The sequence below is a fragment of the Miscanthus floridulus genome, chromosome 2 (genome assembly GCF_019320115.1).
Source record: "Miscanthus floridulus cultivar M001 chromosome 2, ASM1932011v1, whole genome shotgun sequence".
NCBI classification, from domain to species: Eukaryota; Viridiplantae; Streptophyta; class Magnoliopsida; order Poales; family Poaceae; genus Miscanthus; species Miscanthus floridulus.
In genome coordinates, this window is record NC_089581.1 from 12,790,923 (window position 1) to 12,800,651 (window position 9,729).

Below are 9,729 nucleotides of genomic sequence, written 5' to 3' on the forward strand. Positions count from 1 at the left end.
TTCAAAAAGAGATTTTGCTATGGATGTGGTCAAACCGGTCACTTCATAGCCGATTGTCCTAATGAGAAAAGGAAGCACAAGTATGACAAGGATGAAGACAAGAAGAACAAAGGCAAGAAGAGAGGTGAAGCTCATATTGGGGAAGAATGGGAGTCAAGTGATAGTAACTCAAGTGATGATGAGAAGAAGAAGAAGGGAGCCGCAAACATCGCCATCCACCACTCTTCTTCACCGACCATGATCTTCCCCTACTCAACTTCACCACCAAAGCTCTTCGCCAACCTATCTTCATCACCGAGGCTCTTCTCCAACCTCATCGACAACGACTACTACACTCCAACTTGTCTCATGGCAAAAGAGGAGAAGGTACATACTACACCCGTTTCCTCTAGTGATGAGTATGATAGTTGTGATGATAACATAGAAGAAATTGAAGCAACCATGATAAAGAAATTTGGTAAAAAGGCATTCACTAAAATAAAAATGCTAATGAAGAAATTAGAGAAGAGGGATAGATGCTTAGAGTTGCAAGGAGATATAATTACTCAAGAGAGAGAGAAAAACCTTGCACTTGAAGCATCTATCGCCGAGGAAAAGATGAAGGTTGAGAAGTTAACCGTTGAATTGTCTTTAGCCAATGACTCAATTGGGAAATTGACTAAGGAACATTCCACGGTTAATGATCAAATAGCTAGCCTTAAGAATGAAAAGAGTATAACTCAAGAAAGCCTCACAAGCTTGAAAGAAAAATATCAAAATCTTGAGCTAAACTATAGTACTCTTTGGGCTAGCACTTCAACTTCTCCTAAGGCAACCGAAGTCTCTAATGTCTCCACTAGTGATGGTTGTAAAAGATGCTATAAAATTGATGTAAATGCATATGCAACTAACCTTGTTGAGTTAGAGAAGAAAAACAAGGAGATTCATAGGTTGGAGATGATATTGAAGAATGGGTGTAAGTGTCAAGAGCAATCTAATAAAACTATATACAAGTCATCAAGGCACCCATCGATCAAGGAAGGCATTGGCTACAATAGGTATGATGGAAAGGCAAATAGAAGGAATATAATAAATGGTGTACCTTGTGTGAAGTTCAACAAGGGCGTTGCTCTTGATGAGCTTATATGCAAGGCCAACAACAAGGTATACATTTCAAAGATTCAACCTACAAATACCAAGACAATCAAGACAAAGCAATCCGATGTCCTCAAGCCACAAGCACCACTTCCACGGTGCTATGCTAGTGACTATATGTGTTGTTGGGGCAAGGATGGCAAGATTGTGGTTAAGTATGTTGGTGCTCAAAAGAGAAAGGAAATTATGAGGAGTGTTTGGGTGCCCAAGTTTTATGTGACTAACCCCTTAGGACCCAAATCTTTTTGGGTACCTAAAACAAAAGCATAATTTGTTTTTGTAGGAATATTCCTCCGGTGGAACAAGTTGGGTGTTGGATAGTGGATGCACCAATCATATGACCGGAGAGAAGGACATGTTTACATCATTTCAACCGAGTCATGATCAAAGTGGAAATATTGTGTTTGGTGACAATGGAAAAGGTGAAGTACTCGGTTTGGGTAAAATTGCAATATCAAATGATAATTCCATTTCCAATGTCTTACTTGTGAATTCGTTGAGATACAATTTGTTGTCCGTTTCACAACTTTGTGAGATGGGTTACAATTGTCTCTTTACGGATAAGGGTGTGGAAGTCTATAGAAGGGAGGATTCCTCTATTGCATTTACGGGTCAATTAAAGGGGAAACTCTATCTAGTTGATTTCACATCAAATAGAGTAAATCCCGAGACTTGTTTAATGGCAAAATCTAGCATGGGTTGGTTATGGCATCGCCGACTTGCCCATGTTGGGATGAGGAACTTGGCCAAACTTCAAAAAGGCGAACACATCCTTGGACTAACAAATGTTTCTTTTGAGAAAGATAGGATTTGTAGCGCATGCCAAGCGGGAAAACAAGTTGGAGCTAAACATCCCGCAAAGAATGTTGTGACAACGGAAAGGCCATTAGAGTTGCTTCACATAGATATATTTGGACCCGTCGCTTATATAAGCATTGGTGGTAACAAATATGGTTTTGTAATTGTTGATGATTATTCTCGTTTCACTTGGGTATTCTTTTTGCGTGAAAAGAGTGAAGTCCAAGGTATCTTCAAGAAATTTGCAAGAAGAGCCCAAAATGAGTTTGATGTCAAAATCAAGAGAGTTAGAAGTGACAATGGGACGGAGTTCAAGAACACCAACATTGAAGAGTTTCTTGATGAAGAAGGGATCAAGCATGAGTTTTCGGTTCCATACACTCCACAACAAAATGGTGTTGTGGAGAGGAAGAACCGAACACTCATAGAAGCCGCAAGAGCAATGTTGGATGGATACAAGACTCCTACCAACTATTGGGCGGAAGCGGTCAACACGGCATGCCATGCTATCAACCGCTTATATCTTCACAAGAAAAGAGAAAAGACCGCCTACGAACTTCTAACCGGTAAAAAGCCTAAGGTGCATTACTTTAGAGTCTTTGGATCCAAGTGTTTCATACTTAACAAGAAATCCAAAAGCTCTAAGTTTGCACCAAAGGTTGATGAAGGTTTCATGCTTGGTTATGGTACTAATGAACATGGATATCGTGTTTTCAATAAAACCACCGGTTTGATTGAAATCGCGGTAGACGTGACTTTTGATGAAACCGACGGCTCTCAAAAAGAGCAAGTCAATGTTGAGAATGTAGGTAATGAAGAAGCTCCACACGAAGCAATCAAGAAGCTTGCTATTGGTGAAGTAAAGCCCATTGAAGACAAAGATGAAGACCATGTTGTGCATGATGATCTTGATCCAACCATTCATCATGTTTCATCCAATGAACATGGTGAAGCTTCCGCAACAAGAAATAATCAAGATGGGAGATCAAATGAAGCACAAGATCATTCTCGTGAAGATGGTGTCAACAATGAGCGAGCTCAACCACAACTCAACAATGAAAAAAGAAGTGAAGTCAACCCTCCACTAGCTCATGATTGTAATCTTCCAATCGATCATGACCGTGATGATGATGATGATGATGGCCCTATCCAAAGATCAACACAAGTGCCACATCCTAGAGTGCATCAATCCATTCAACGGGATCATCCCGTTGATAACATATTAGGGAGCATTCGACGAGGGGTAACTACACGTTCTCGTTTAGCAAGTTTTTGTGAATATTACTCGTTTGTTTCTCCTTTGGAACCTCATAGGGTGGAAGAGGCACTTGATGATCCGGATTGGATGATAGCTATGCAAGAGGAGTTGAATAACTTCACTCGGAATGAAGTCTGGTCCTTGGTGGAAAGGCCCAAGCAAAATGTGATTGGAACCAAGTGGGTCTTCCGCAACAAGCAAGATGAGCATGGCGTGGTAACAAGGAACAAGGCAAGGTTGGTGGCTCAAGGATTCACTCAAATTGAAGGCTTGGATTTTGGGGAGACCTATGCACCGGTGGCTAGGCTAGAATCAATTCGTATTCTACTTGCCTATGCCGCTCATCATGACTTCAAGCTATATCAAATGGACGTGAAGAGTGCATTTCTCAACGGCCCCCTATCCGAGTTGGTGTATGTAGAGCAACCACCGGGCTTTGAAGACCCCAAGTATCCAAACCACGTCTACAAGCTCGACAAGGCACTCTATGGGCTCAAACAAGCCCCTAGAGCTTGGTATGATTGTTTAAAGGATTTCCTACTCAAACAAGGTTTTGAGATAGGAAAGGCCGATGCTACTTTATTTACTCGCAAAGTCAATAATGATATCTTTGTTTGCCAAATATATGTCGATGACATAATATTTGGTAGTACTAATGTGGCTTTTTGTGAGGAATTTAGTAGGATTATGACAAATAGGTTCGAGATGTCCATGATGGGAGAGTTGAAGTTCTTTCTTGGATTTCAAATCAAGCAACTCAAAGATGGCACGTTCATAAGTCAAACCAAGTACACAAATGACATGTTGAACAAGTTTAACTTGGACAAGGCCAAGCCCATCAAGACACCCATGCCAACCAATGGACATCTTGATCTTGATCAAGGAGGAAAGGACGTCGATCAAAAGGTATATCGCTCCATGATTGGATCACTCCTTTACCTTTGTGCATCTAGGCCCGATATTATGCTTAGCGTGTGCATGTGTGCAAGATTTCAAGCTAATCCGAAAGAATGTCATTTGATGGCCGTTAAGAGAATTTTTCGGTATTTAGTGCACACTCCTAATCTTGGCTTGTGGTATCCTAAGGGCTCCACTTTTGAGTTACTTGGCTATTCCGATTCGGATTATGCCGGTTGCAAAGTAACCCAAAAGAGTACTACCGGGACTTGCCAATTTATTGGTCGCTCCTTGGTATCATGGAGCTCTAAAAAGCAAAATTCCGTTGCTTTGTCCACCGCCGAAGCCGAGTATGTGGCGGCCGGCGCTTGCTGTGCCCAACTACTTTGGATGAAGCAAACACTAAAGGACTTTGGATGTGAGTTAACCAAGATTCCACTTTTGTGTGACAATGAGAGTGCCATTAAGTTGGCAAACAACCCTGTAAACCACTCTCGAACAAAGCACATAGACATCCGTCATCATTTTTTGAGAGACCACGAAGCCAAAGGAGATATCGCCATTCATCATGTGAGCACCGAAAAACAATTAGCCGATATCTTCACCAAGCCTCTAGATGAGTCAAGATTTTGTGCTTTGAGGAGTGAACTAAATATCATTGATTCTCGTAACGTGGCTTGATTCCTTGCACACACATTTTGTTTCATCTAGTTAGGTGAAAAGACTTAGAAAACATTGTGTGTCATTTTCAAAATCTATTTTTGTAATTTTCATAAGTGACTATTGCTTTGTGATGGTTGAATGAAATCTAGTCCCTTATGAAAATGTGTGTGTCCATCGTATTTTTGCCCCACATAGCAGTGTGAGTGCAGGCTGAGGGTTTTTCTGTTTCTCCTGCGTCAGAAGTCCCGACATACGCCGGAAGTCCCGACCTCCAGAAGTCCCGACGTAAGCCGGGAGTTCCGACGCCGAGCAGATCTGCGTTTTTTTGACCACACCTGTTGGTTGCCCGTTTCCTTTTTACCCGGCCCGGTCACTTATCCTCTCATTCACCCCGTCGCCCTCTTTCACCGCCGCCATCACTCCTCGCACCGCCGCCATTGCACCATCGCCCTCGCTCCTCCCCGCTCTGCCCTGCCGGTCCTCCTGCCGGTAGTCCCGTCCGCCCCCTGTCCCGCTCCGCTCTCCACCCGCCCCTACCCCTCTCCACCGCCCTGTGCCCTTGTGTTTCCTCGGATCGGCTGTGGACTTGAAGTTGCTGTGGAGAAGATTCCCTTGTGGAGGTGTTTGCGCTTGTGGATTGGTTCCTCGCCTGTGATTTCGTTCTTTTGCGTCTCCTCCGTTCTCGATCAAAGGTACTACTGTGACGTCGAACCCTAACTCCAATGTACCTCTTGTTTTGCCTCTATTCTTTCTTCCTCTCTACTCCTCTATCTCCCTTGTTTGGATGGGTGTTGTGCTTTGAAGCCTCATGAATGGGATGGTCAATTTGGGCGTCGGAGGTCCCGGTGGCCGTCGGCGGTTCTGACCGTCGGTACTCCCGACGTCAGGCCGGGACTTCCGACTGTCGGAAGTCCCGACCTTAGCCGGAACTCCCGACCCTAGGATGACCTCTCCATTCATGTTTCTTCACTTCTCAATGCTCGTTCGCGTCTCCGTGTATTGTTTCTTAGTTCCCCTTCGTATTCTTCGCAGCCATGGAGGGTGGTGGCAGTCCCTCGCGCCATCGGGAAAAGCATTCCAAGAAGAATCAAGATCGTGCTGCTGTTCCTAAGCCGCCCAGCCACACCAAGGCGTCTTACTCGCGTGGTGGTGCTGGTGGTTCCCGTGGCCGTGGCCGTGGCGACCAGGGGTCTTCTGCTGCTGCCCCTCCTCCAGCTCCTGCTCCTGCTCCTGTTGGGGCTGAGCCCGTGGTTGATGAAGAAGAGGAAGCGCTGGACCGTGCCGGACGCACCCTTGCTGTTCCACCGCATCGCACCCCGACTCGAGGTCCGCTAGGGACAATTCAGCTTGTTCCATTCACCGGTGTGTCGCCAATCATGAGGGAGCCCGCCATGGCTCCAAATCCGGCTGATGGATGGACTCCTCCCCTTCCTGTGGATTATCGTCACCGGGTCAAGGACATCCGGTACCACAGGGGAAGGAACTTGTATGCTGAGGATGAGAAGGATCTCCGCCTTGAGTATCGTTTCTGGCACCCCTTTCATTATGATTTCTATGATTCCATTCTGTATCGGAAGTTTTTGAAGAAAAAGGAGCCACCGGTCCTTCAGGTGAAATGCATTGATGCATATTCTCTTGGCAAGTACAAAGAACCCGAGCTGCAGCAGATGATTAGGGATATACAATCAATGGGGCTGTCCTACCTGCTAGAGTTTCGGAAGAATTGGAACAACGAGCTGATTTGTCAGTTTTATGCTTCTTATCATCATGAGCAAGACCAGACCGGTGCTGTGGACATTATTCATTGGACCACTGAAGGCAAGCACTATAAGGTAGACTTCGTCAATTTCTCTCGCCTTCTAGGTTTGGGTCACAGCGACCGGACTGCCACTGAGTTGACTGAGTATGAGGATCTTGCTTTAGAGGAATACCAACACATGTATCTTGAGGGCCACAGAGCTGATGGACAGACCACCTTTCTAAAGCCCTACTATTATGTTCTGAACAACATCTTGAGACAGATCTTGTATCCCAAGGTCGGTGACTCCACCTTCCTTTGAGATGATTCACAGAAGGTGCTTCAGCGGTTTGGAGATGAGTTCCAAAAATTTTCCATCAGCAGATACATTTGGAACAAGATTCATGATGCTACCGAGGATCCGGTAAAGCATCTTCCCTATGCTCTGTACATCATGCATATCATTGAGCATGTATCAGGCATCCAGTTTCCCTCTGACTCTGAGCATAAGCTACTCAAGATATCCAACAAGACCTCCATCGTTGCTGCTAGAGAACTAAAAGAAAAAGCTGAGGCAGTCAAAGGTAAAGGGAAAGGTCCTTCGGGTTCTCGCTCTCGCCGTGGAGCTGCCACCACTGCTGCTCGCTCATCTAGTGACGAGCCCCTCTCTTCGTCCTCCTCCGGAAAGAAGCCCAACAAGTTCAAGTTTCTGATGACTTACATGTTTGGACAGTGTTGTGCTAGTGCTCAGCGTGAGCACGACATGCAAGAGAGGCTATATCGTTTGGAGCAGCACGCCGGGATTGTATCTTCTCCTCCGCCGCCGTTTGTGCCTCCTCGTGATCCGTTAGCTCTATATGATGAGGCTTGTGCGGCGTACGCAGATGATGCCACTTCTCGCCCGCATGGCAAAGGGAAAGCAACTGAAGATGATGACGAGTATCAAGAGGAAGAAGATGATGAAGACGACGACGATGGTGAGGAAGGTGACCAAGGCGACGATGATGACTACGACGACGAGTAGTTGGTTTCTCATGCGGCCTACCCCTTTTGGCACTTGTTGACAAAGGGGGAGTGTTAGGCTTTGATTTATTGTAATAAGTTAGTTGGTCTTTATGTTTTGGAACTTTAAAACTTTAGCGTGTATGAACTATGTCGTGTGGTGGCAACCTTATGATGGACAATTATCTATATGTGTTTGATGGATGTTTGTAGGACAAAGTTATGGTCATCTATTTATCTAATTAGCTTCTACTTGTCTCTACTTATGATGGTGAATGAAATCTACATGGCCATGTGTTGTTTCACATTTCTACTTTGAAATCGTGGCCATCGTATTCTTTTTATTTGTTGAGTGAAATAACATGTCATATTGCATTCTCTTCACACGTATCTATTTGTTCACATACACTTGTTGCACCCCACGGATTGCAAAATTTAGGGGGAGCTTTTGTCTTGATGTATGCAAATCATGTATAGATGACTCTAAATGAAATTCAAATTCTTGCATACATCAAGGGGGAGCTCTTCATAAATTTTGGGGTTCAAAAGCTTTAATTCTTTCATTCCTATAAAAGCCTAAGTTGGTTGTCATCAATTACCAAAAAGGGGGAGATTGAAAGTGCATTTGCCCCCTACGTGGGTTTTGGTGTATTGATGACATCCAAATTAGGGACTAATGTGATCTTAATGAGATATGTTACAGCTATTAGTCCCGTGAAAGAATCAAAGAGTTGATAAAGATGTAATGGTATCCCTCAATTATTCAAGTTGCAAAGGCGGACGAACTCAAAACGATCTTCAAAGGTTTTAATTTTAAGTTTGAGTTTAGGATCCGCCGCACTATTAAGAGGGATGCAAATTTAATTGGTCTGAGGAAGATAGAGTGCTCAAGCATTTAAATAAAATCTAAAGAGTGACACTCTTGCACTTCACGAGCACATAGAATAAATTTCTGTGACTGTCGACGTCGGAAGTCCCGACGTTAGTCGGAACTACCGACAGTCAGAAGTCCCGACCTAAGCCAGGAGTTCCGACACCTGTGCTTCTGACTGGCTCGCTGTCTGTGCACGTCGGAAGTCCCGACGTTCTCCGGGAGTTCCGACCGTCGGAAGTCCCGACGTTCTCCGGGAGTTCCAACACTGACCTGACCCAAGCCGGGAGTCCTGGCATCAGAGGTGCTGACTGTCTGTTTTACTGCGCATGTCGGAAGTCCCGACGTTCGTCGGAACTACCGACCGTCGGAAGTCCCGACGTTTGTCGGGAGTTCCGACACTGACTTGCACGCGCTGACTTCTGACCTCCGTGAACAGTGTTTTCTGTTATCATCGGAAGTCCTGAGATCTGCGTCGGAACTTCCGACGTAGATCTGAACGGTTGGATTTTCACTTGGAGTATAAATACTTCTCACTTCACTTCTAACCGTTACGGACTCACTTACAGCGACCCACTTCGTGCTCAACAGCTCCAAGCAACTGAAAGCGCCCCTCTCCTTCCCCCTTTGCTCCAATCTTCGATTCCCTTAGGGTTTGATTGAAAGGAGAGTGGATTAAGTGAGAGCATCACTTTGGAAAGCTTGAGCACTTGATTTCTTCGTCAAGCCGGTTGATTTTGCGTCTATTACTCTTGGGGTTTTACCCCTAGCCGGCTAGGCGTCGCCCAAGAGCTTCCATCTTGTGGAAGAGCCTCGGGAAGTTTGTATTACCCCTCGATTTCTTAGTGGAAAGCTCAAGTGACCTTTGTGGTCGCTTAGAGAGAGGCAAGGAGGTGGAAAAGACTCTGACCTTTGTGGTCACCTCAACAACGAGGACGTAGGAGCTCCTTAGTGGGGTTCCGAACCTCGGGATAAATCTTTGTGTCCCGTGTGCTTGTTGTTGTGATTGCTAGATATTACTTGTATGTGTTTGTCTCTCTCTCTCTTCCAAATTTCCATTTTAGGGTTTGGACTCGATCTACGGTTTGGAGGCATTACGGCGTCAAGGGAGTGACCCAACATCTTCACCAAACCACTAGGAAGTGAGGTTGTAAGTTCATCTATCCGCAAAGTTAAATTTGGCACTGCTTTTGTAGTTCACGTAGGCGTCGGAACTGCTGACGTTTGCGCCGGAACTTCTGACAACGTCGGGAGTTCCGACCCAAACGTCGGGACTTCCGACAGTGACTGGCAGAATTGAACTTAGCCTTTGTAGTAAATTTTAGATACACCTATTCACCTCCCCTCTAGGCATTGTTAGATCCTTTC